The following is a 26,323-nucleotide window of genomic DNA, read 5'->3' as shown; positions in this document are numbered from 1 at the left end:
CTCGTTTTAGGGAGACAACAAATTTCTATTCCCATTTAAATCAGGATCAGCAAGAATTTGTCCCTGAGTTCAGCTGTATTAGCATACATCCCACTGTGCCATGGAATTGTCACCCAGGAGTGATCTTGCACCCCTTAGATGAGATTCATTTAAATAGGTATCAGATGACTATGCTGAAGCAGATATGAGTTGATTGTGAGATCAATTTAAACATATGTCATTCAGAGCACTGGGAATAAATACACTGATTTTACAGACTGTCTTTTTCAGTTCCAGCTATTTGTTTAAGTGGGTCGCATTTAACCCAAAGAGTTATATAATCATTTCTGTGCCTTTATTACTGAATGTTTAATGTTTTATCATCAAACATATTTCGTAGTGATGTTTGAACTTTTCACTTTGATGGTCTGAACTTCAGAACAATACCTTTTCAAGAAAGGGAAAAATCCTTTAAAAACAGTGGGGAAAAAAAGTATTCCAAGGAAAGGCCATTTGCTATAAATAACTCTGACTAGATGCAACCTAGTATTACCAAATTTCTAGAAGCTACAGATTAAAGTTTCTCAAAGTTGCTTTTTCAAACAAGGATGTGTATGTCTCTATGTGATGATTTTCATTCCCCCAGGAGCAGAACAGACTTGCTGCTTCACAATGAGCTTCCAAATTGGTGCAAAACTCCTTCACACAGCCAAATGTCCATTTGAGCACCTAGACATGTGACTTGATTCTGCATTTGAGAACTTGGATCCACACAAAATTTATATTTATTTGTATAGTACTAAGATAGAATACTTAATTGTAAGCTGTGGAGGTTGAGGGTAGCATATGCAGCTTACAATTATAAAGTGTAAAAAATGCCCAAGAACTGTCGCTCTGCACTATTAAAAGCCTGGGTATTGTCCATGGCTTTCCACAGACCTGATATTGGAGTCATTTCCATACATTTCATGCAAGAAAATAAAGAAAGGAAGAAAATATGAACAATCATTGTAAAAAAATCTAAATATGTTTAATGTGTTAGAACGTCCTAGATGGGAGTGCTGCAGGTCTTGGAGATGGACTGGAACTACTGAATATATGTCACTTCATTTCCAGTAACTGATGAAGAAGCCCACAACTTCAGGTACAAAAGAGGCTTTGTCCTCTTCCTGCATGCAGTGTGCCATCAATCCAATGGTCTGACTGCTTAAAGACCAGGTGCTCCTTCCCATCCAGTTAACACGGGGAAATTCCCATACCATTAGATTCAATTAAGGTAAGGTGGCCCTGTTGTAATTTACCACACCACTATATATATTTCATCTTTTATCTTCAATTTAGGTAATGTAACAATCAAGCTGGCTGACTTTCTGAAATACATGATTATGTGAAGAATATTTCATCACACATTTCATAATGTCAGGTGTTTTCCTTTAACCTCTGGAGTCTGATTCATATTATGGCTTTGGTGATTACATATTGCCTATGCCAAATCCTGTCCTGTCATTATGAAAGTCTTTTTTTTTTGACTTTATGTCTTAAACCTACTCTGTGGTGCTCCTCTCTTGTTTCACTGGGGTTCATCAGCTACCTTTGGAGTTAGCTTCAGTTTAAAAAAGGAGTCGGATGAAGGTGATGGGAATACATGAGAAAATGTTATGTCACAGAGATTATCTGAGCTACTATAGTAATAAAAATGTATTTGCCAAGGATGTCTACTTAGGAAACATATTCTGGAACAGAACATTTGAATAAGTTCAAAAGGCTCTGCATCTTTTTAGTCAACCAAAAATGGTTTAAGTAGAGAATTTCAAATATGAAAAGAATGGAATTTCTTTCTTGGGAAAGATTCTGAAAATCTGGATATCATTCGAACTGCAAAATCTTGCAGACTTCAAGAACTCTGAGAAGGACAAATTATGTCAGCTTGGTCAAATCATTTAATTTTTATATTTTTATATTGTAATTATGTGGTGGATTGTGACAGAGAAAATAAAAAATATTTTCTGAAATGCCACTTTGAAATTAAAAAGCAGAAATGCTTTGGTTTGAGAGCACTGTGATTTATTGGGATTTCCACGCTTTTATTTTCATGCAACTCCACATGCTTGTATATTCATCTTCTTTCACAAAGCTTTATATTTCAACTGAACCACATATTTCAAAAGAAAATAATATTGTTTCTTATACCCATGCTACTGTGAATCACATTTCCTGTATTTTCTACAAAATCAAGCATAATATTTGCCTTTGAAAACCTGACTTTTTATTTTGATGGTTAACTGATCCCATTAGAATACTTGGCCCTTCGGTCACAGGTCTGGCAACATCTCTCTCTTCTCAAAATGCCATTTCAAATTGCTTTGACTAACTTAATTTATTGGTGTATTATTATTAACTTGGAATATCTACCATGTTTTGTCCCTTGATCGAAATTATTAATTTCTCTTGACAGCCTTCAGGTGGCACTGAAGATGAGAAGGAAAAAAAAGGGATATTTTTCCTCCTTGTAATTACAAACCTATAGTTGTGCTTTAAAGAAAATTTGGTTCTGTTTGTATGATTTTACTGAAAGGAACTATATGGAGTTCTGTGGCTTCACATATGCATTCCCATACATTCCCCTACAGGAGATGAAACATGACACTTCCTTTGTAAAGGATCCAAGAATCCTGCCCCTAATCCATAGATTTCATATGTATGTAATCAACTTTTATTGGTTTTGTGAGGATGAAGCTTCCCCTTCCAATGTGAGCACAATACAAACTTTGACAGTGTCATTAATAAAGAACTGTTTGGCTCAGACAAGCAGGGGAAGTTTATATAAAGCTTTTATCCCTGTGCTTTCCATGATATTTGTGTAGTGTACTCTTGCTATGGCACACTTGCTGTGTCAGACCCCAAAATGCAAACTGCTTGGAAAAAGAGAAAGCTGATGCTGTAAAAAAACCACAGCACAGCTGAAAAAAGTTGAGGATTTCCTAAGTATCTTTTTCTCCTGCTGATGGTAAAAACCTTTCTGATCACGATAACGAGCCTAATGAAGACAATGACAAAGAGCCAAATGATTACAGTGGCACTAAATCAAGCCATTTGATAGGCAAATTCTTAGGATTGGTGTTTTGAAGCCTTGATGGATTTTCTTCAGAAACTCAGGTCATTATCTGAAGACCAGAGGCACCCAGTTTGGACATTCAAGTGAATTTCGGGGCTCTTTTTACCATAAAAAATGCAATCCATCCTTTCAAATTCAGAGGCAGTCAGAACCATAATGACAAAAATGACCCCAAGATTTTTTGGAAGCAAATATTCTATTTGGGTACTAATTTTTCCTGATCTCCAAATAAAAAATACCAGGCACTGGATACTGTTCTCAGCAAATAGTTGTTTGAATCATAAGCCAATAAAAAACATAGCAAAGAATCACTTCTGCTTTCCAACAGAACACACTATTTTCCTTTCACAATCACTGGGATTCTAAAGCTATTTTACTAAATACTAACCATATTTAGGTGAAAAATATAACTTTAATAATACTCTCATCTCCATTGAAAAGTAATATTAATCATTATTAATTTTTCATAAGCTATCATGTAGAAGTCAATCAAGTAAAAGATTGTATTTTTGAAGAAGTCTTTCTAAGTTATATTTTCTTGCTTTTATAAATAACTTTCTGTGTTCTAAAGATCATAGATTTCATGGGTAATGTCTTCACCAGTGCACTTACTGCACTTACAATGTATAGCTTCACCAGTGCACAAAGTTGGATGTTAATTCACAAGCTTCTTTCTGAATATTTTTTAAAAAAATTGTCTTCATCTTGAAAATATTTGTGGAAATATAAATTTATTTAATAAGTGGAAAGCTGTATAGATGGCCTCTCTTAGATACAGTCCATGTTTAACTGCTTTTCTTGTGAAAACTTTTCTTTATATTCAGTTGAGTTTTCCCTTACTCTTAAGTCTCTCATCCTTCTGCTGTAAGTCTCTGAGAAAAAATTCACTTTGTTTTCTCTGTCTTCCCTTTAGCTGCATCTGAGCTGCATGTGTGCTCTAGCTGGATTCCCTCTTTAGCCTTTTCTTCTAAAAGTTTAACAAAAAAAGCTCAATTAGCACTTCTTCATTCATTATCATCTCCATCCCCTTAATTAGCTGAGTGACCCCTCCACAGGTTTAGTGTTTCCCTTCTGAAATTTTACCTTGACTGAATATACAAGTGCAACTACCATACATCTTCACCACCTGTTTCAAAATTATTAATATACTTCAGTTTCTCTGGCTACCCTTTTATGATCATTTTCTTCAAGTCATTTCACCTAACCCTCATTTTGATAGTTCATAATTATTTTTTCTCTCAAGAAAATAGTCTCCTTCCTGAACCTTCTTCACATTACTCACTATTCAAAAGTTGCTACTCTCTTTTTGATCAGATTGTAAGTTCTCATCCTCTGATTCACAGATGTAGCAAAACAGTGAAGCTCCCTTATCTCAAATGTAACATCCATAATGAGAGGACAGCAAGACCCCACTTAGCATTACAATAACTGACTAAGGATACTCAGTGCCCCATTTCGGTTTGAAGATTTTGCAAATATTGTCCATTGTGGTATCTTACAGTCTGCACAGAAATGTGGAGGAACTTTCTGTAATTAGTTACTGTTGAGAAAATAAAGTTTATAGGATTTAAATTATTTTGACTGATTTCCACTACTGAGATCTAGGGCTTCCTTCCCCTAATCTCACTCTCTAGCTTGAAATGGGACTAAACTGAGGCAGTGCAAATGGCAGCTACAAGCTGCAACAGTTTGAAACATTTAAAATTAAATGAACAGATGAACAGAATAAACAGAAATGTAAAAGGGCTATTCAACAGCCATACCTTTGTGGATAAATATTTTTGTGAGTGCACTCCTTCAGTTATATGTTCACACAGCCAAACAAATGGAAAATTATTCTACTTTGTAATAGCATAAGGAGAGACAGAATATGCAACATATATATTGCAATCTTCTACTAGGGTAAGTTTTCTAAATATAACAAGAAATACTGCCCACATAAAGGGCAAAGGATTTTAAAATTTTAATTTTCCCCCTTTTTTTTGTTTACTTTTTGCAGTTTCTTCAACTCTGACATTAAGATCACAATGGTCACCTTCATGTTAGACATGTTTCTGAGATTTTCACTACTTATATAGGACTGTTTTTCAGTGTAAAAAAAAGAACTGGATAATTCATTTGAAAAAACAAATACTTCAACTTTTTATTTTTAAAAAATAAATTAGAAGTTCTTTGTCTTTATACATTTAATCCATGTTGGTTTACACTTTAAAAATATTTTTAATTCCTGCTCTAATATGGGGAACAATACCTTGATTGATACAAAAAAGTGCACAATTGCAGAAGCCATTTCACTAATATTAATTAATGGACAACCATAGAAGGGCACAAGAAAATATCCCTTCCCTGAGATGAGAGGTAGAAAGAACAACTGGTACCAATTCTTTTGGGACTGAAAGTTTCCATCTGAGCATCTTATAATCTCTTTCTAAGGAGTAAAATCCTTTTTACATAAGCTTAACATCATAGTTCATGAATCGCCTCAGAAGTCTTTTTAAACTGGATGATTTTACATCGTCCAGACCTAAACTGCAGGGTTCACATTATCTGAAAATCTCCATGACTCAGTATTATTAATTGTAAATTTCTCACATTAGTGAAAAAAACAACAAATGACACACCTTGCTTCAACAATTTTTCATTGCCATCAGATACCAAACAGACTTAGCACTGCCAACTTGATCAGCATAGATTATTAATTATGATACTGCTGGTACAGTTCAATTTAATCAGAAAAGAACATCAAGGAGTCCAAGAAGTAGGGTATATAATGCAATTTATCTTTGCCTTGTACTGATAGGGATAACAATGATTTGCAAATTGGTTCAGCTACAAATACACAATTAAAAAGAGATAAATATCAAAAGATATGCCACATTTTCAACTCAAAGCCAAAAGTGCAGGTCTTAATCTTAGTAGTCAGTTTTAAAATCATGAGTTAATTCTTTCTTTGATGTGCATGCTTAACTCCCATTAAAATTAATGGGGGTTACATATGCTCATTGAGGAAGAAATAGACCCCATAGTGTGTATATTCTTCAAATAATAAAGATTTGGTAATTACTATATTATTTGTTCATTAATTTTCAATTTATCTTGTAAATGTGCACTCTTTGTGATCTTAGGTCCAATTATATAGAGTAATTTGTGGCAAAAGGTCTAGTGGAGCATTATCCTCTTAAAGGACATGCAGTTTTATAGCGCGTATTGACAGTGCTCTAATTCTCAAAATTTATCCCTTGCAAAATGCACCAAAACAAGAGAATTTGACTCCTAGCAGCCAAATTCTTCTTCTCTGTGTCATCCATGTTCCCTTTAAATCACTTTTGCCTTCCACCATGTTCGGAAAGGCCATTTTCCTTTAATTAGTCAGCAGCCAAAAGCAAGATTTTTAAAGCATATGATGATAAAATCCTTGCAAGTTACTGCAACACAATCTGTAGACAAGAGACAACAATTTATCAGATTCATAGTGGAGGTCTGACCTCTACAGCCTCAAACCCCTTCCTAGATAAGGGTTTAAAGTTAAAGCATTTTACTTGATATTAATGTGGTCTGAACAACTTTTAAAGCAGTCTCTAATTCCATACAGTCTGATTTCCCATTGTCATGTTTTCTAATGCTTGAGGATGGTCATACAAGTTAATAAATGTGTTCTCTTTGGGTCTTTTTCAAGATACAATATTCCCTTCCTAATTTGACTCTCTCTTTGAAAAATCCTTCCCTAGTTCTCTTACCCAGTTTTTCTTCCTTAACTACTTCCCAAAAAAAACCCTGTTAGTACTTATATTCTCCTCCCACTCATCTATTTTCTGGAACTGTGTCCTTCCCACTCCCTTTTTAACATAAAACAAATTTTCAGTCCCTGATTTTAGGCTTATTCAGTACAAACCAAGTACATGGAGTTATCCAATGATGGAGCATTTTCTTTATGCTCACCAAAGTAAATTTAGGTTCCTTGGGTCACCTGGATGTGTTTGTGCCATTCCTGTATGATGCATTAACAATGTGGATGTGCAACAAGTGAGTTGGTTTGCCACTGGTTGACGTAGCACAGATCCTATGATCTGTGTTAGTTACTCATTTCAGGTAACTAACAGGAAGGAATTGTGTAAAGGTCATAGGAGTGTGAAGCAGTTATGGTCTCCAGCCAGTGTGACCCAAGGACATCTCATGAAAGGTATCATGTTCCAGCAAAAGTTTCCTATCTGTCTTCAAGAAAGAGGCTGATGATTAGGTTCAATGAAAGCCAAATCATGAGATTAAAATCTGTCTTGTGACTAGACATCAGGAAGACAGGAGAATTCAGGATACCTTGAACAGCTATGTAGGAGCAAGGAGGAGAAACTTCTACCCAATGTAGAAAGAGACGTATCAATGCCATTTTACTTAAATATTTACTATACAAGTAGCACAAAAAATAAAGATATTATGAATCTGGGGAGGGGTCGAGGGTTAATGAAAGACCTTGGAAATTGTCCAAGCCTATGAGAATGGAAGGACAGGGGCACAACACTGAAGCAACAGAATTTGTTCTAAGAATAAGCTACAAGATACTTTCAGAGCAATTCATTTTTTCACTCCAGAGGCTCACAGTTGTGCAGATTTGGTATCAAGTACAGCTCATTGGAAATGGTAATGTTTTGTGATACAGAGTCATTTCACAACTATACTTTATGTGACATACATTTCCCCTAAATATTTCATGTTTAAACAATTTTCTATAAAGGCTGAATTATTAACTTTTGGAGTAGGAAGATATTTTGTAATTACTTTTTTCATCCACCATTCTAATTTTTTGAAAATAAATTTAAAAAACCAAACCAAAACGAAAACCAACCAAAAAACCTTAATCAAATCAAACTCAAAACCAAACAAGCATAAACAAACAAAAAAACCCCAAACAAACCCACAACATTGAAAACAGAGACTATAGGACAATACATTCCATCTCAGTGAACACTTTTTATTAATAGAAATTTTATGTGGCTGTCTTGTTTTTTTAGTAGTTTTAGTATATAATAATTGAAAACACCACCACTGTCCAAATTATTGAATTTGTCTAGCAGTAAAAGACAATCTTACAGAAAAAAAACTATTTATGCAGTGTTTTCACTACAAACAGAAACAAAAGCTGTGGTCTACAGCTACCTGATTGTACAACAGGGAGAGAGACACCAAGTGGGTCTATAGGTACCTTGTGTTTTACATGCTTCCTAGTTTCTAAAGGGTCCTTCCTCTCTTTGCATTTTTCCTTGGTCACCTTCATTTCTTAAACACCCAGCTAGGCACCGCATAAGAGAGCTGGACCATGCCCCTGTGTTACCCCTTCCAGGCAGAATGGTGACCAAAAGCTCAGCATGGCAGTGGCCAGTGTTAACCCCTGAAGTTCCCTCACTCTACAGCTCCCCATACACCCACAGACACATTTGTGAATCCAGGCCCATTACAGTGGGTGTGTAAGAAATGAGTTGGCAGGTCTCAGGCTAAGTCAGAATAGGCAGATGTGCATGTCATAAAACTCAGCACCCTGATAGGCGATGTTTAGCACCCCCACGGCCTTTTTTAAAGAGGGGACCAAATGTTCTGCAAAGCAATTAGGGTATATGTTGAACAAGATTAATCTAGCTTTGTTTGGATTGCAGTTCTTCTAACACAGATGCTAACCTTATTTTGCTACTTTTATATACTGCAATGTATCTAGATAGCTCTTTGAATATAGGTATTTTCTTTCTGAGGCAACAGAGACCTTCATTTGTCTGTTCTATAGATACAGACATTCATTATCCCCAGGAACAGCCTACCTGGCTTTTAAAGACAGCAGTCCAAGGAACAGTTTACAGGTTGATTAAAGTTACAAAGTCAGTGCAAATGCATGGCAATGATCTAGGATTTCAGGCCCAAAAAGGGACATTTAGACAATTCTGACACCAGCATTTCCCTTTGATCTGTATCTACAGTGTATCTCTGCAGAAAAGTTCTGCAGGTACAGTGTATGCTGGGGAAGCTGAATGTAGGTCAATGAGATGCACTCTGCTTTTTTAAATAAAATCTTTCTGCAGAAAATGCATGATTTCCTGTTATGACTGTAGACTTCACAGAGTATCATACATTCGTTTTTAAAAAATGCTTTTCTATTTGTGCAAAAAACATTCGCTTTACTCAAGGTGCACACACATATACACACAAGATTCTTTACATAATATACTCATTAATGGATAATTTCTTTCCATGCATTTACCATCATTAATTTGTGGCTGACAAGGCAGACCACAGAATTTCAGAGTGCCTATTCTTGAGCCAAAAAGGTTAGACAAAGGGCTCAATCCAAAGAAGACTTGCATACCTAAATCCTAACGCTCAGCTTTTGATCTTCAAATCCCTAGCTCAGTACCACCTAAGTTTAGCAAGACCAAAGCCCTTGAGTGCCTACTTTAAGCCACAAGAGATATATGGGTCCCTCATTTAATGACCTAATGCTAATCTGTTAGCTGAGAATCCTGCCAGGGCTTCTCAGGAGCACAGTGGGCACTGGCAAAGAGCATAGCAGGTCTCCAACACTCTCACCAGGCTCTGGAAGTGCCTGTCCCTCACACTGACCATTCAGAGACCCCACTGTAAGAGAAAACCCGGGAGGCCATTGTGCTGGTAGTGGGGAGGAACTGCCTACCCAGCTCCTTCAAGATAGTGTTGCCCTGGAATAACCCTTGAACTGCTTTCCTCAGAGCAACCAAAACCCTTTAGATCTTCCTAAATGAACTTACTGCATCCAGCCCCCAACAGAAAACAACTGAAACAAAGTCAGGAGGATCAGGGAGAGCAAGTGGGCCACAAGAGACAGTGCCTGTGCAGGTTCCACAGTCAAATGACAGTTAAGGCATTTGCCTGATTTGGAACATGGAAGAATGTGAGACTCATAGGAGAGCACTAAAAAGTGAAGATTTCTCTAACTCAAGCTTCATGTTATTAGCCGTGATTGGGACAAAGGATTTGGGATTTCTGATGAAGAGGGTTTTCAAAATGAGAATGAGCCACTGGAAAATGCATGTGGGAAAATGCAGTCTGTGCCAGATCTTCTCCCAGATTTTACAATGTGAGAAAGGCAGTAAGTTGGGACAGATCAAAACAGATGAACAATAAAATAAAGACTGAATATCTTAATAAAATTTATATAGAATCCTATGCCGTCATTATCCTGATTCTATTTCAGCCATAAAGGAGGAGAGGGATGCTCTACAGCTGGAGACACTTCTTCTCTGAGTTGGTAAAAGCATGTGTTGGGTGATGGCACGTAGAATTATTTCTATTATGTTGCCCTGCACTTTGAAGAATTGTGTTTCACAGGTCATGGGCTGGGTGTGTGCTGGCACTGTGTTAGGCCTCTGTGCTCCGTGAAAAGGACCTGGCAAACACAGGCTCAAGCTGAAGTTAATGGAGTTTTGCCATTGCTTAAGTTGAAGCCAGGTTTCCAGCCCTGGTGTCAAAAAGGTTCTTTTCCCCCCTCCTCCAGTTCTGCTACAGGCACCGGCTGCGTGCTCAGTTTATCCCATGCCTATCACAAATATAGCAGCGCAGACCTCGTTACCAGCAAGCTCAATTATTGTAATACCCTCTTAGAGGAGCTTAGAGCCAGGCTGCTCAGCACTGCTTGCTCCGAGCACGGCAGCACGTGTGCTCAGCCCTGTGAGCCAGCAGGAACACATTACACCACAATGCATTTTCCACGCTGCCAGCCTCTGAAGTGGCAGGTTGATTTTAAGTTGGCCCTTTCAGATTTTAAAGCCTTAAGTAATAAAGGCTCTGGCTATGACGGATCCCCTTTTCTTTGAGCCCTGCCCTAATGGGGAGCTGTGTTCCCACACCACCTGCTTTTCCTGGAACCCTACTGTCACATCGCAGATCTGCAACAGATTTTGACTTTTCTGTGCTGAACTACACGATGTATCTCACCCCCGGAACCTTCCTTTCCCGTCAACCCTTTCCATTTATATACCACACTCATCCCAATGTCAGCAGAACCTCACAGAATTATCGCTGCCATCTCACACACTAGCCAGGTTTTTAACGGAGTTGGAGTTAGAGCAAGTTAGCCAGTGTGGTTTCACGGTATCAGGTACTCACTTTTTCCCTCCTGCAGCTGGAGAAGAGGCTTAGTCTTTTCATTAGACCTGAGGTAAGACGGGTTTCATTTTCTGCAGGCCAAAAGCAGACAAATAGGAAGCTAGAGCAGAGCATCTGACTCCGTTAATATATCCTCTAATTTAACTTGCTGTAACTTGTTTGTGCAGCCGTACCCTTGGGTGATGCTGGCCACTGTACTTTATTACTCTATGCCTCTTCCTCCTTCCTCTGCTTAATGGGGCTAATGATGCTTCCTTTGTAAGGCACTTGTGAATCTAGAGATAAGAAATGGAAGTTTCAGAAAGGTATTATTAATTAACATTTATTAGCCTGTCTGTGCTCTAATCATCCCACTCATCTTTCACTGTACACACTCCTTGTGACTTTATTGCAGCTGTATTCTCTTCTGACAATTAATATAGTTATTGGCCCCATGGTTATTATTTTTTCCACCTCATCCTTTTTTCACTTTAAAACATGCATTTGTTTACTTTGAATTCCAACATGGCATGTGCACTTCTATACAACTTTGTTGTTAGTATACTTAATTTACTTTAATTACAGTTCATATTGGTATATATGTTGACATTGAAATTAGTAAATCTGTTAATAATATTATTAATAATAACAATACACTAGTTTTCTTTTAATTTAAAAACATGATCCAAAAGTTACAAAGCATGGATGCCTAAGATTAGAAATTAACCCAAAACTAAGTTCTGGAGCAGTGAAATCCAAGCTGCTTTATATGAATTCCATCTAGGGATTTAAGGCTTAAACTCTAGGAATCCATGTTTGAAAATCTTGGCTTTGATATATGAGTATAGGTTTTCTAATACTGGTGTGAATGAGAGACATGGGATGGTTGCCCTTTCTTCATCTCTCTTCAGGCCTTTAACATGAAGGGCTAATAGGCACCCCAGCATGGGGTGAGCAGCCTATTTCCTGAGCAGGAGCATTCCCATCACCCCATACCAGAGGGGAGGAATGAGGGCTTAATACTTTAAGGCCTGATGTAACCTATCTCCCTTCAGGTGCTCAAATTACCATCTCTTTATACACCCCCAGTTAACAGTCAGTGGAGAGAAAAAGGCACCTGTGGGGATGACTCAGCCCACCTAAAATCTGAGTCACCCTGTGGAGGCACCTCTCTCCCTCTCCTCTTCAATTAGAGTGGGCGCCACCACTCAGCAGTCAGGTGTCTCCCTTCAACACCCATGCTGAAGCGTGGGGGAAGTTGGCCCCAATGCATTTAGTTTCTTACGTCTCATCTTGAGCCTTAGAAAGACGAGACCAACGTTGACACAAAGAAATAAAAACCAGTAATGTCAGAGGTGGTTAATCTTTGTGCTATTTATCCAGCTACCTATGTATTTGCAATACTTATGGGTACTGTCTGCCTTTGATGTGCAGGGATTTACAGATGCAGTTCCATTAACATTAGTGGGAATTGGGTGCATAGATCCAGTACATCAAGATGAGAATATTTGGTAATAAATCTTTTAATATGCATGTAGCATTGACTGAATAATTTGAAACATTTTTAAAATCCAAATAAAAATTGAGTTTTCTCATACAAGAGAAGCTACCCCTAGAGACAGATAAGTGGAATCTATCTCCACATAGTCAGACACTGTGTGATTTCATATTGTACATAGAATGATCTTTTTTTATCTTTATTGATTACTAGAAGAGTAATACAATTAAAGGTAGCAAAATGCTTTAAGGTTTTTGTTCTCTGGCAAAGAATCAAGAGTTCAAAGTGGGGCTTCTTTCTTATTATTAGAGAGCACCCTAAGAGACAATAATTTCCAGCAATTCTCTCTTTCTCCTCCTCCCCTTTTCATTTCCCATTTTGTGATTTTGGGGATACAGAAAAAAACCTCTGTGTGTTAGTACTAGATAGTGATGTGCAGACACAAGAATAAAACCTCTCCTTTCTTTTTACAACCACAGGTGTAAAAGAAGTACCTATCATTATTTCATTAATTATCTGCAGCAGTATTTTCTTGCCTCCTTGGTCACATGTGTTCATGTACATGTGAGCATACACACACACACACACGTTGTCTCATGCTTGAGTTTTCTGATGTGGAACACCCCTTGATAAGAACTGCTTATGCTAGGATTATGAATATAAGAAAATAGAAAAGACATTTAGAAACCACAGGAAAACAATTCTTTTGGTGTTTGAACTGCAGTGTTATTCAGATGTATATAACTACTGCTGGGTGGGGGAACTGCAGGAAATATGCCAAGGAAGAGAGACAAGGGAGGGCCATCAACAAGACAGAGAGAAAAAGACAGAAAATGCTTTTGTTTGCAGACTTGGCTGTTTGACTTGACTTGAAAATAATAATAGGCCCCCATTCTCTCTCACCAGCCCCCTCCCCCGATTCATCGGATATAACATAATTGATTCTCACTGGAGACAGATTTGGAATATGTGTCTTGCTTGTTGCTATTGTTTATGTTTACACAGTACATTTACTGCTAGAGGAGTTTTGTTCCTCGTTCACTCACTGCCCTGTTGCAAACCCCTGCTGCTTTTCCAGCTGGCACCAGTTCTTTTCTTCTCACTTCACAAAGGGAGGTGAAGAAAGGGGGAACTGCACTGTCTTGGGGACCATGAGAAGTTGGGGATTTTGCAGGTTATGATATTCTGCATGATGCAGGAAACTGACTCTTCACATTTGTCTGCAAATTCCTTTCAGAGAGTGTGGCTTGTGTTCCTTTCTTGTCATGTTTCTGCCTCCACGATGTGCTAAAACTCAAAGGCATTAGGGCAACAAATTTTCACACCTGGCACAGGACTTCCAATACAAGGTCATAAATTTTGCTGACTACCCATTTAAATGTGGCGCTTTTGGACAAAGAGGTGATTACTGGCCAGGACAAATCATTTTTTCAAGCCCGAGCACTACAAGGGAGGACACTGCACCACACATCACCCAGCAGGGCTGATCATGGATTGCCAGACCCTGGGTGCTAAGAAAGACTCATGGGGGACATCTGGCAGGCATCAGGAAGCAGCTTTGAGAAGAGCAACAGCTTATCTGTTTCTTTCACAATCACACACAGTCATGAGTTAGGAAGAGATAGCTATGGGAAAAGAAGGAACAGGAAAGAGAAGAAAAAGGTGTATAGAAAGAACAGAGGGAGGAGGAGTCTATCTGGGGTCTAAGGAAGAAAGATCAACAAAGACTAAAGTAAAGTGCGTGGCTAAGATGATATGTTTTAGCAGAGGAGGCATTATTTTTAAAGTAGTCCTGAAGTTTTTATGGCTCGAGGCCCCTATTTCATCTTAATTCATCCTTGGGGATAAAGACTCAGCTGGATGGATCTCAATCACTCCCTTCCCTTTCTCACCCCTTGTCATCATGTTCTCTTCCTTCAGTACATTTTCACCATGGTTAGAAATTCCGACTCTCACTCCCTTTCCCAAGCGACTACCGTGGCGCCCTTTGGAAGGTGCGCAGTGCCCTGACTCCCACGGAGTCGAGTTCCATTGGAACTGCTGGTAGTGCATTCATCAGCCATCTGTCATTGCAGCTGCTTGTTGAAGAAATCAACTTCTTTTTTTTTTTTTTTTTTTTATTTTTACTTGGGGGGGGGAAAAAAGTTAGGAAGAGATAGCTATGGGAAAAGAAGGAACAGGAAAGAGAAGAAAAAGGTGTATAGAAAGAACAGAGGGAGGAGGAGTCTATCTGGGGTCTAAGGAAGAAAGATCAACAAAGACTAAAGTAAAGTGCGTGGCTAAGATGATATGTTTTAGCAGAGGAGGCATTATTTTTAAAGTAGTCCTGAAGTTTTTATGGCTCGAGGCCCCTATTTCATCTTAATTCATCCTTGGGGATAAAGACTCAGCTGGATGGATCTCAATCACTCCCTTCCCTTTCTCACCCCTTGTCATCATGTTCTCTTCCTTCAGTACATTTTCACCATGGTTAGAAATTCCGACTCTCACTCCCTTTCCCAAGCGACTACCGTGGCGCCCTTTGGAAGGTGCGCAGTGCCCTGACTCCCACGGAGTCGAGTTCCATTGGAACTGCTGGTAGTGCATTCATCAGCCATCTGTCATTGCAGCTGCTTGTTGAAGAAATCAACTTCTTTTTTTTTTTTTTTTTTTTAATACTTTGACTAGGAGGGGGAAAAAAACCCTCAACCACCAAAAATTTAACAACAACAATAATGGCCCGACTGTTTCCTTGACAATCCAAACACAATCTGCTGCCCACAGTCTCAGAAAGTGTCATTGAGGCAAAACAAAATTCTCCTGGCGTGGTGGATTTGAGTATGTCTACAGGCTTTGTTTTGTTCTCCTTTTCTGTAGTAGGTGTACTACCCTCTTCTGATGAGAGAATAACTCCTGTGGAGTCTCTGTGACTCAAAAAGACTGAGCTATGACATGTCAAATTTTATCAGCCAGTTGTCTATGCAACTTTTAGCTGAAAGTCTCAAAAAAACAGGAATGCTTTTTAAGATCCTAACATATGTTTTTTAATTCATTGTATTTTCCTTGATTGAACAGAAACGTTGCAGAGAGGTGATAAAAACTGTGCAAACATAGGGTAATATTTAATAGTGTCAGGAATCTAGGCTACAGGCCTCCCAGCTCTCCAGTCTCTCTGCAATATAATTTGATTTCTTTTCTGTAACTGTCTTATAATGAAGATGAATCTATCTTCACTTTATTTTTGTCCTGAGATCTTTATACATTCACCTTTCTAGGTCCCAGGTCATCCTGCCAAGCCTTGTTCATGGCCACTTCAGTGGTGACACCCAAAGAACCAGAGACCACTGCACTTTTCAAACCAGAGCCAAGCAGCCTGAGCAAAACTCCTGTGTACAAGTTTGAACAACACTTGAAACAGAGTCACTTGAAACAGAGTCCACAGGTCCTGGCAAAGCAGAGCAGTGTCCACAGCCACACCATGGCATGTAAATTTTTTTTTGCTTTTCTTTTATGTTGCACTTGGACAGAGAGAAAAGGAAAGGTTATCTCTCCATGTCTCCCCTGTAGGCAGCTGGGAGAGAAGCAGGATATAATGAGAAGGCTAAGTGACTGGTAAAATTAAAATACACAAACCATTAAAAAAGTTTAAAGGGTAGGAAAAAGAGTGCTCACAGCATCTGTTTTAGGTCAGCACCTAAGGAGTTTCTTCCAGGCAATATGGGAACTCTTAAGAAACATGAATGTTGTTACACACAATACCATCTTTATCAAAAGCTAAAAGCTCACAGAGGGAGGCCACGGCACTTACAGTCTGGGAACATGAGTCTATCAAATGAGAAATCTGTGAGAGCAGAGGAAAGCCCTGACATGGCCTCTTGGGCTGGTGGCACTGACTGATATGTCTGGGCTCCTGGACAGTGCATCTGGCACTCCTGGCAATAAAACCCGAACTGACAGGTTTATGTCTCCATCTATACAATACCACTGCACCACTGCACACCAATATGTAACATCACACATATTTTATATTTGTGTGTACTTCTATGTGATTGTCTCTGGAGCCACAGAGGTACAGAGAACATTTCTTTCTTTTTTAAAGTTTTTTGTTAATAAAAGAGAACGGTTGTCTTCCAGTCTTTCTGATCAACTCCAGGCAAAGATGGGGAGAGAGAAAGACTTCAAATCCAGCACAATAGCTGACTTTTTACATTTTATCAATTCCTTTTTCAGTTTCCCATATCGAAATTCTCAGCCTTTTGATTCAACACATGTAGTAGAGGTGGCTCAGAATGAAATGGAAAGTAAACAGTCCTCATCAATCTCAAAAGGCTTCAGATCTTTATATAAAGCTATCTTATTAAGATAGGTAGGTATTTCCAGGTGGGAATTCTTTATTGTCTCTTTTTTTATTGGGTGACTGTTCTTCAAAATCACCTGCCAATAATTGAGAGTCAAGCTTAAACACCTGCTGGAATCTCATGTATGTGAAAGAACATAAAGCTTCCTCCAGGAAGAAATTGGCTTTCAAGAAGGAAGAAACATTTCACATTGTGACTTTTCTGACTGTTGTTTTGGAATAACCAAATGTGCATGTTTTGGAGGCCTCTGTCATGCAAAAATCTGTAAGCTCCATTCAGGCTGAAAAATAGTCATTTATCCTGGTTATGACACAGGATTTATATCATTCTATCTCTACAAAGCAAAACCAATCTTCCCACCTGTGCTTATGGAGATCCTGCTGAGAAACAGAAGGGACATATTTGTTGAATGCAAGTGATGAACTTAAGCACAAGTTTTTAACTTTAGTACAGGAAAGATTCTTTTAACTCAAAACCTTTGCAAACTTGCATGTTTGTCACTTTTCCCTGTAAAGCATTTCTATTTGCCCATGGAAGCCAAAACCTTTGCTTTCAAACTTTGAAATTATGAATTTTTATATTAAATTTATATTTTAACTTTAGATTTGAGGTTGGGGGGTGGGGTTTGCCAAATTTTATTTTAAGGTTGTCTAAATTAATAGTACAACCTACACCTCACCTTCCAATCCTTTTGCTCAAGGACAGCCCACATGCTAGGCAAAGTTTTGGACAATGTTTATCTTTCTGAATTTATGGGTAAATGGATCTTAAATCACTATTTATTCAATCCTATCCTGTTATTCGTCACCTAAAGGCTTATACAATTTGCAATTTCTTCTATACAGAATTTATCACCATCTATATGAGTCAGGATATGTGTTCTTATATTGATATATGGAGTAAAAGACAGAAGAGTAGCTCAGAACTGAACTACCCCAGAGAGCACTACCGCCAAACCAAAACAAATAAAGAACCCACTCCAAGCTGGAAATGGCCCCTCCTTGCTGGTGGGTAAATTGCCAAGTGGTTATAATTCCAGGTACTGGATGTGAATGATTTCCACAGGAAAATAAAGATTCTTTTTTTTTTATACTTTTCATACATTCCTGTTTAGGGATAAGAGATAGTTTGTACTCAAGAGAAACTTTACCTCTGGGAAGACATAATCCTAAGTGCTACCTGTCTAAAGAGGAACTTCTAAGTGCAGGAATGACAGTCTAGGACCTGAAAATTTCTTTCAGCAGAGAAGGGAATGTAACTTAAAAACAGTCTAACCTCAGAAAAAAATGAACTCTAATAAAAGTAAAGGTATGCAGGATTTCAGCCAAGATGCTTGTCCGTCTCCTTCCATGATCAACCTTTGTTTCCACATTGCTAATATTCCCCAGCTTGCCAGTCAAAGTCAGTTGGGAACTAAACATATGACTCAGCCAAAGCCATTAGTGCAGATTATCAGCCTTTTGTCAAAGAAATGAGCAAAGTCACTACGTGCTGATGAAGAGCTTTATAACTGCAGCCTAAAAGCCACATGGAGGAAAAGATGTTTAATTCCTGAAACAGGTCCAGATTTTAGAAGAGTTAAAGTAAAGAAGAATCTCAGCCCAAGCTGTGATTATTACTCATGTTTTATTTGAATAATCTAAACAAATAAGACAAACGATTCTGTGTCCTCAGTTTCACAGTTACAGTGCTATTAAATTAAAGGACCAGAAAAATAGTCTCTTCTAGTACTTACACCATAATTCTTTGTCTTGCAATATGAAGTATTGGAGTCTGCACTTAATGCACAGGTAAAACATCAATGAATGCTGGGGAAGCAAAGTATCTGGTTTTTTATTTTTACATTAAAGAATCATATGCATAAAGTAATGACTTGGCCTTTTGGTCTCCCACAATAATTTAAACAAGTCTATTCTGTTGATTTTACATAGCATCAATTTCTGGAGCACTGCTCAGCATATATCCACAATCAGGAATGGCTTACAAAGGTAGTGCTTAACAATGTTAAGCAAGGCACATTGTGGCAGCCTTAGAGTCCTCCTTACTACCAGGAATTTGTTAGTGAGAGTAGAAACTGTTACATAAAGCCTTCTCATCAAGCCAATGCACTTAGCAGGGAGGATCAAGTGGGATTGGTGTTATGAGGGATGTCGAGTGGCGACACTGCTGGTGCCCCATGCCTGGCTAACTGCCTTGTCTGTTGAGGATAAGCTCTTCTTTAACCCCTTCTTTATTACAAACATGGTGCTACAGGAGGTTAGTGCTGGTGTAAAATCACCTGAATGACCACATTTTGTTTGACTTAACGTGAATGAGTTATATTGTTTTGGCCTGAGAGGCTGTTGTGGTATTGGCATTAGGGTTTCATGCCATCATAAAGTTCCACTCAGAGTACACTCAAATGCAGATTTTCAATTAAATTTCCTACATTCATGCCAATATAAGCTGGTAAAATTTTCAATTTTTTTTTCTACTGCACTGATATGAAAACTTCATAGCACTGAAATTAGGAGCTAAAGACCTTTTCCAAGTGTTCACAATTATTTTACTCATATTTTTAATATTCATAAAAGTGGCAAGAACAAAGTGAGTCAAATTTGCATTTCATATCGCACTAAAGCTACTCCACATATACACGATAACACATCCTGAGAACAATGAGATATCCTGTCACATGTATGCATTTTCTAAAACTGCACAAAAGGAGGATTTCAGGGATGCATAAATTAACTTCCTACCTTTAAATTATTAACCCAGGCTGTTCCCTGAATATGAACCAAAATCAAAGGACAGCTTTCCCCCACTGTTTTACTCCCCTCATGAAGAGCACACATATTGTCAGTCTTTCCTCACTTGAAGTTGATGACTTAAGAAATTGAGTTACTTGAATAATAAAAAATTGTTTTAAGAATTCTTTTTTTTACAGTTCTTCTATTCATGGCATATTGTGGCTATTAGTAAGAAGCCACTTCAGCTACCCTAACATGTTTCTTGTTGAAAGTGAGGAAATGAGCTCTCCATGCCTTGATATGTGGGGAGAAACAAAATTTAAATCATGGAGTTCTTGAAGATATGAATGAGCTTTTATCCAGGATCCTGTCAGTGTTCAGGATGTTCCAAAAGCACTTCCTCATAGGCTCTGCAGAAATAGATGGACCTATAAACTTATTTCCCTGAACTGCCCTTGTTAAACCTGGCCCTCAAGGGAGCTGACGTAGCCAGTTGTTATGGATGAGTACATTTGGTACATGTATTGAAATTTGCTTTCCAAATATCAGAAATAGGCAAAATAATCTGCTAAACCATTTCCTCTGGTACAGCTTTTCACAAAAACCTTCAGTCTGACTGCAGACTTTTTGAGAAGGAGACAAAAAAAGGTCAAATTTGAAGAGAAATTTTTATGAAGTATTAACTCACTTCTAGTAACAAGTGATATTAAAAATACTATCTTAATCAATTCCTTTAGGGTCACATCTATAAATTGGAACTATATATGCAAAACTTTCTGTGGGAGAAAAAATTGGATTGATTAAAGTAGCAACCAAAGAAGAAACACTCACAATTGCAGCCACACTGGACAGTCAGTCTGAATGAACACATTTTTTTGGCCAGCTAGTAACTTTACAGCTACTTTCACTCTTACTTTATAAGCCTTGTTTGCAGGTTGCCCTAAAGTGATCTACAATTGGTTTTTCAGTTGTAAAATTAGTGCTATGAGCAAGTTAGTAGTACTGTTTTCGCATAATCTTGTGAAAAAATCTAGCAAGCCAATAGCTATCATAAAGTACAAATGTGTGTTTTCCATAATTACAGAGAAATCATGATTTAATAGCCCTAACTTCCTACTTTAACAACTTGAAACCTCACACTTAACACAATCTAGCAAGATTCTGTGTAACAATGCAAGAATTGCTATTTTTCCCCATCTAATTCAAAGATCAGCAACAAACACATTCCAGACATTGTTCAGGGTTTCATACTTATCATCATACAAAAAAGTAATTGCCTTTTATTGACCTGAACTGACATGCATTTAAATCAAGGGAATTCTGCCCATGATATGGGACCAGGTCTTAAATCCCTTATGTTAAATTTGCACTGCAGTCACCAGTTCTTTAGTCTATATTCGAAGTGATTTCTAAGAAAATATTTTTTGCTGTGTTCAATACTGCTTAACTGTCATTTTCATTCGTTTTTTCACATTGTATAGGCTCCCATTCAGAAATAGAAGTTTTGCACTCTGCTCATATGAAACTGTTATAAATAATCTTGTGATGTCACCATCTCTCTTTGCTGGTTTGTAGGCCCAAGGATTGGAATAATGCATATAAGAACCCAAACGCAAGGACGATTATGTGAAATAAAATTAATCCTGATAAATTCAACTATAATTATCCACAATACTCAGATAATTTGGGGCAGCATAACTAAATGAAGAAATAAAAAAAAGGAAAATATTTATTTTTGTAGCATAGCTGTAAGGTATCAACATGTGAACTGTGCACTTTGGGTGTGCTGATTACCCAAAGATATTTTCATGGTAGCCTGAGACTCAACACATAACAAAATGCAAAACCACATCTGTTTTCTCAGTTTAAATTGCTGCATGATGTTCACTCAGCTTCTCTACTCTGGCATGTGCCAAACCCATGGCTGAATAAAAAGAATGCCTGCCAAATATATCCACTTTCTAAAACTATGCAAATGGAGGACTTCGGGGATGCATAACTCAACCTTCCTTCTCAAAGTTTCATTAACAATATTCCTCTTTGTCACTGGAGCAATGTAAACAACTGCAGTTAAAAAAAAGAGGCAAATCCCTGCTTACGTCATGATGCTTTCTCACAGAATTTTGGTAAATTAGTTGTAGTCATAAAAAAGGGGGCCTTTCTAAATTGCTTTGTGCGTCTACATTACAGCGGAACGTGATATGGAGAACTTGGCTCAGCCAAAACAGGCTGAGCTGGTCTGAGTAAAGGCTGTGCTGTGATTAAGAAACTGAACTAGGACTAAAGACCTCAGTTCAAACATTCAACCCTTCCACAGACTTTCTGTGTGATCTTGGGCTGCCCACTATCAGTAGCCTTCAGATTCTGAGCTATAAAAAGGTAGTTGTTTTACTTCTTTTCTCCTATCTGATGTGCGTAGACTGTCTTTTTCTTTGTACAGAACCATACATAACATCATCCTGAGCTCACAAAACACTCCTAAAATTTCAGTATGAATAAATAAAGTTATCTATTTGTCTCAGGGTGACTTTATGATGTGTATTCCCTATCGCTGCTCTATGCCCAGAAATTAATTTTGTGACTTTCTGTGCCTTTAAACTGAGCCTGAGAGGAGGGAGAGAAAAAAAATGAGTGAACTTTTCAAAACAGAGCTATTGTAATTGTTCTTTATGTTTTACCAGAAGACTCCTCATACAGACACAACATAGGATTTCTCTAAATGTTTATGTAACCTCTGAAGTCAGAACTAATTATGCACAAGATTCCTGGGGTTTCACAAACATCAGACCACTAAATAAACAACATAGAAAATGTAGAAAGGTCATGAGATGAAGATTTTCAGTGTCTTTGAATGTAAGATCCTCAACACTCAAGAGCTGCATTCCCCTTCCCGGCTTGCAGATCTCCACCATTTGCCATGAGTCTGATCTGAGAAAAGACGGTGCTCTCCCAAAGCCAGGATGGAGCTTTGATCAGCCTGGTCTAGTGGAAGGTGTCCCTGCCCATGGCAGGAGGGTTGGACCTCGATGACCTTTGACGTTCATTCCAAAACAAAGTATTCTAGTAATTCTATGATTCTATGATTTAATCTCTGCTATTATGCCACAGTAACTTGACTAACATTCAGAACTAGTTTAACATGTCCTTATATGAACTGATTTGCAGGAGGATTCTGACACAACATGGTAAGGAATAGACATCTGGATAACTGGGTTTTCAAACCCAGTCTCATATCAGCACAAAGATGACTATGCCACATACATTAGCACACAGCAGTCCATAATCCTCCTGCCAGGTACATCAGGATGCTGTACCTATGGCAGGGTTAGGATACTTAATAGGAAAGCTACAGCGTAGTGTTCAGGAGAGGTGAGGAAAATCCTTGAAACAGAAGGTAGTAAAAATCATTCTCAACCTCAAAGTGGGCAATAGCTTAACTAAGCCTCTGTACAGTCCCTAATTTTCGTGTTGGACTTTCCCAAGCAGTCATCCTTTATCATCTACATCTGAATTTGAAAATGGATCAGTAACTGACTTGACTACCACTGATTGTACAGGAGACACTTGGTAGAGTTAGCAAGATAGATAGCACAGGTCTTCTTTAAGTGTATTGAAATAATTCCATCATTAATTCCTCTTTTAATGACACCTGAATGGAAAAAGATCTGGCATTTTAAAAGCACTTATTGGTCTTACTAGAAAAAACAACTCTTTAGAAAAATCTGAAGAATAAAGAGAAAGTGAACTGCCTAGCACTGAGGCTGTCCATGAGTTTTCCAGAAAAAAATTCTCTAGCCTTTCCAGTGGCAAAGTGCTGAGTAATTCCCTTGAGCTGCTAAACTCTTTCAACTGAAAGCAGAGGGATCTCAGTGTCATTCACAGCTCCTCTCAAGATGCTCAACATGCTGTAGGATGGATCCATCAGGAAGCAACCGTCAAGAGCAGGTTCACAGAACCAGACCTATTCTATTGCCCTAAGGCAAGCATTTCTCCAGTAGTTAATTTATACCAAATTCAAACTTCAGTTAGGATAGAGATCAAACACAATCCTTTCTGGAAACAAACAAGTTAATTACAAAAAAGGAACTGTGTTCATGAAACACTGTGATTGGAGCAAATGCCCCAAATGGTTAGGGCTGCAAATGTGAAGGATCCAAGAACAACAACAGCACAGTCATGATGCGTGCAAAGAATATTGCTCACTCCTACTTTCCCTATCCAAAAAAATCTAATCTAAGAGAAATAATGATCATGTAGAGGCAATTTTGCCCCAGAAAACAAGACAGTCACAGTACAGTCAGCATCACTGCAGGAGCTCTTGGGCTCACATTGCCAGGCATGTTTCTGTGTGAGACCTGACATACAGGAGGTAGCAGGGAGCTGGTTATTTTTTAACGTTCATTTTGAATGAAGCTGCTCTAACTTTACACCCAATTCTCAAATAAGCACATGCTCATAGCAGACAAATCTTTACTAACTGCAGAGTAATTAGGCAGCAAAACAAGTGCTTTTGCATGTATGCTCAAATGCACAAAGCCTCTGTGTATGTGGTGTGTGTGTCCACGTGCATATGTGCAAGCACTGCTCTGCATATATATTTTTATTTTTTCCCCTCAGAGGGCTGGGTGGGTACATAATAACACCCTCCTTCCCCACCCCCCATGGTCACAGACATATGCACACCCAATCACATCCAAGGGACCTTGCAGGAGTCAAGGCCGGGGCTTTAATGCCTTGCTACCATTTTTGACAAGACAGCCTCCTTCTCTGAAAAGGACGAGCTGGAGCCATCTTTCAGGAGTTTTCTTTCCCTGACAGAAATCAGCAGGGTTAGAATAAACTGCATAAGTTATCAGCTCCTCAGGAAAGAACATGAAAAAAGCCCTTCTATCACTTAATGAAAAATAGCTTCTTTTTTGGACAGAACTTCATAGGCTTGCAATCAAGCCGTGGCTCCCCCCTCCCTTCCTTCCTTGACGTGCCATAGAGGCAAATCAAGTCGGCATCTATTAATAATATTTTCCCCTGCTCCTTTCATTTCTCTGCATGTCCTACCACTGTCAGGCCCCGTGATGGAGCAGCGCCTTTATCTCGTCCGAGTCTGGTCTGTCAGGGTGATAAACAATTCTAACAAGAATCAGAATAAAGATCTTCCCAGTAGACTCGGCGGAGAGATAGAGGCTTTTCTCATTTTCTCGATGGGAAAAAAAAAAATTTAATCTAGCAGCTCCGGCTTTTTTCAAGCGTCACATTCAAAGAGATGCAAATTTGTCAGAGCTGAGACCCCGGCTGACTCTCAGCACTGCGTGAATGTCAAAGGGGGGACTCGAAGCCTTTGACATCCCTGCCTTTTTTGGGGGCTATCTGCTGAAATAAAAAAAAAAGGAGAGGAAAAAAAAGCAAATGCTTTGTAGTGTGTGTTTCAACAATTTTCATAAGTTTTCTTCTGAAATAAAATAGTGCCGTTGGGAAGGTAAAGTGAGAGAGAGAGAGGGAGAGGCAGAGTGAGGGAGTGAGAAAGAGGAAGAAAGGGGGAGAAGGGAACATAAACTTGTCCATTTGGATTTAAACATGTCGTGTTAATAGCAAGATTTTTACTATTTGGAAAGAGTTAATTTATAGTTGTGGGTATTTGTTGTACCTCACACACACACACATGCACATGATCAATTTGCATAACCCTGAGATGGGTGCTATGAAGAGAGCATTACATGTGCATGTGTCTATCCTCATTTGTTTACATGTGTGATTTTAAATGTGTGAGCAACCATGTATGCCTTCAGAGTTGTAGTGATTTGAGTGTGTATCTGCACCCATCGCTAATCTGTGTATTATTATGTGTTCTTTTTGCTGTACAATGACCACGTACCCTTAGCTGAATGAATCAGAAATTAAGCCAGTACTCCAAAGAACATGCCATCTGAAGGACAAATGCAGCAAATATATAACATGGTTAAGAGCTCAAGCACGAAGAGCATCTGGAGGGATTTTTGTTGTTGTTGTTGTTTAATTGGATTACAAATTTATTATTTTATTAATTATTTACTTACGGGTTTTTATTATTCTTTTTGACCTGTGCTGTAGGGATTATAGAAGAAATTAATCTTTTAAAGAGTCTTGGATAAGGAGAGACAGCTGTATAACTGTCAGAGGGTGGATGAAATGTGTCCTAAATGTGTGTGTCCCTTTAGAATATATTCTTGCAGGAAAAAGGAGAATTTCCTGTATGTTGAAGTCCTGGAATCAAGTGAATTTTCGATTGTCTCTGGTTTCATTAAAATAAAGAAAGATGCCTAGAGCTGTAAGTATGAAAATATTCCAAGTAAATCCATAAGCTTTAGAATTTAGCAGATCCCCTCAAAGCAAAGTGCATTGCAGATCTGTTTCCAAGCCAGACTTCTCCACCCTGGACATCTGTATACGTGCCACTCTACTAGTTTAGCACCAAGCCTGACCATTTCTGACCAGAGCTCTGTGCTAGGATTGACACAAAAGTGGCCTTTCCTAGACACATCTGTGTAGTTCCTCCAGACTCTGGCTATCAGAGATATTTCTTTACCCTCTT

General features: G+C 38.3%; 1 long non-coding RNA gene across 1 annotated transcript in view; it reads right to left on the bottom strand.

Moving 5' to 3' along the window:
- LOC108445403 overlaps window positions 1-11,504 on the bottom strand; it is a 47,025-nt gene extending 35,521 nt beyond the window's left edge. The window contains exon 1 of the long non-coding RNA XR_001860247.1: window positions 11,216-11,504. This is a non-coding gene — a long non-coding RNA (uncharacterized LOC108445403). The remainder of the gene's footprint in view (window positions 1-11,215) is intronic.
- Window positions 11,505-26,323: the final 14,819 nt, after the last annotated feature.

Source organism: Corvus brachyrhynchos, unplaced genomic scaffold (assembly GCF_000691975.1).
Source record: "Corvus brachyrhynchos isolate BGI_N302 unplaced genomic scaffold, ASM69197v1 scaffold1, whole genome shotgun sequence".
Lineage (NCBI taxonomy): Eukaryota > Metazoa > Chordata > Aves > Passeriformes > Corvidae > Corvus > Corvus brachyrhynchos.
This window is presented reverse-complemented; position numbering and strand designations above follow the sequence as displayed.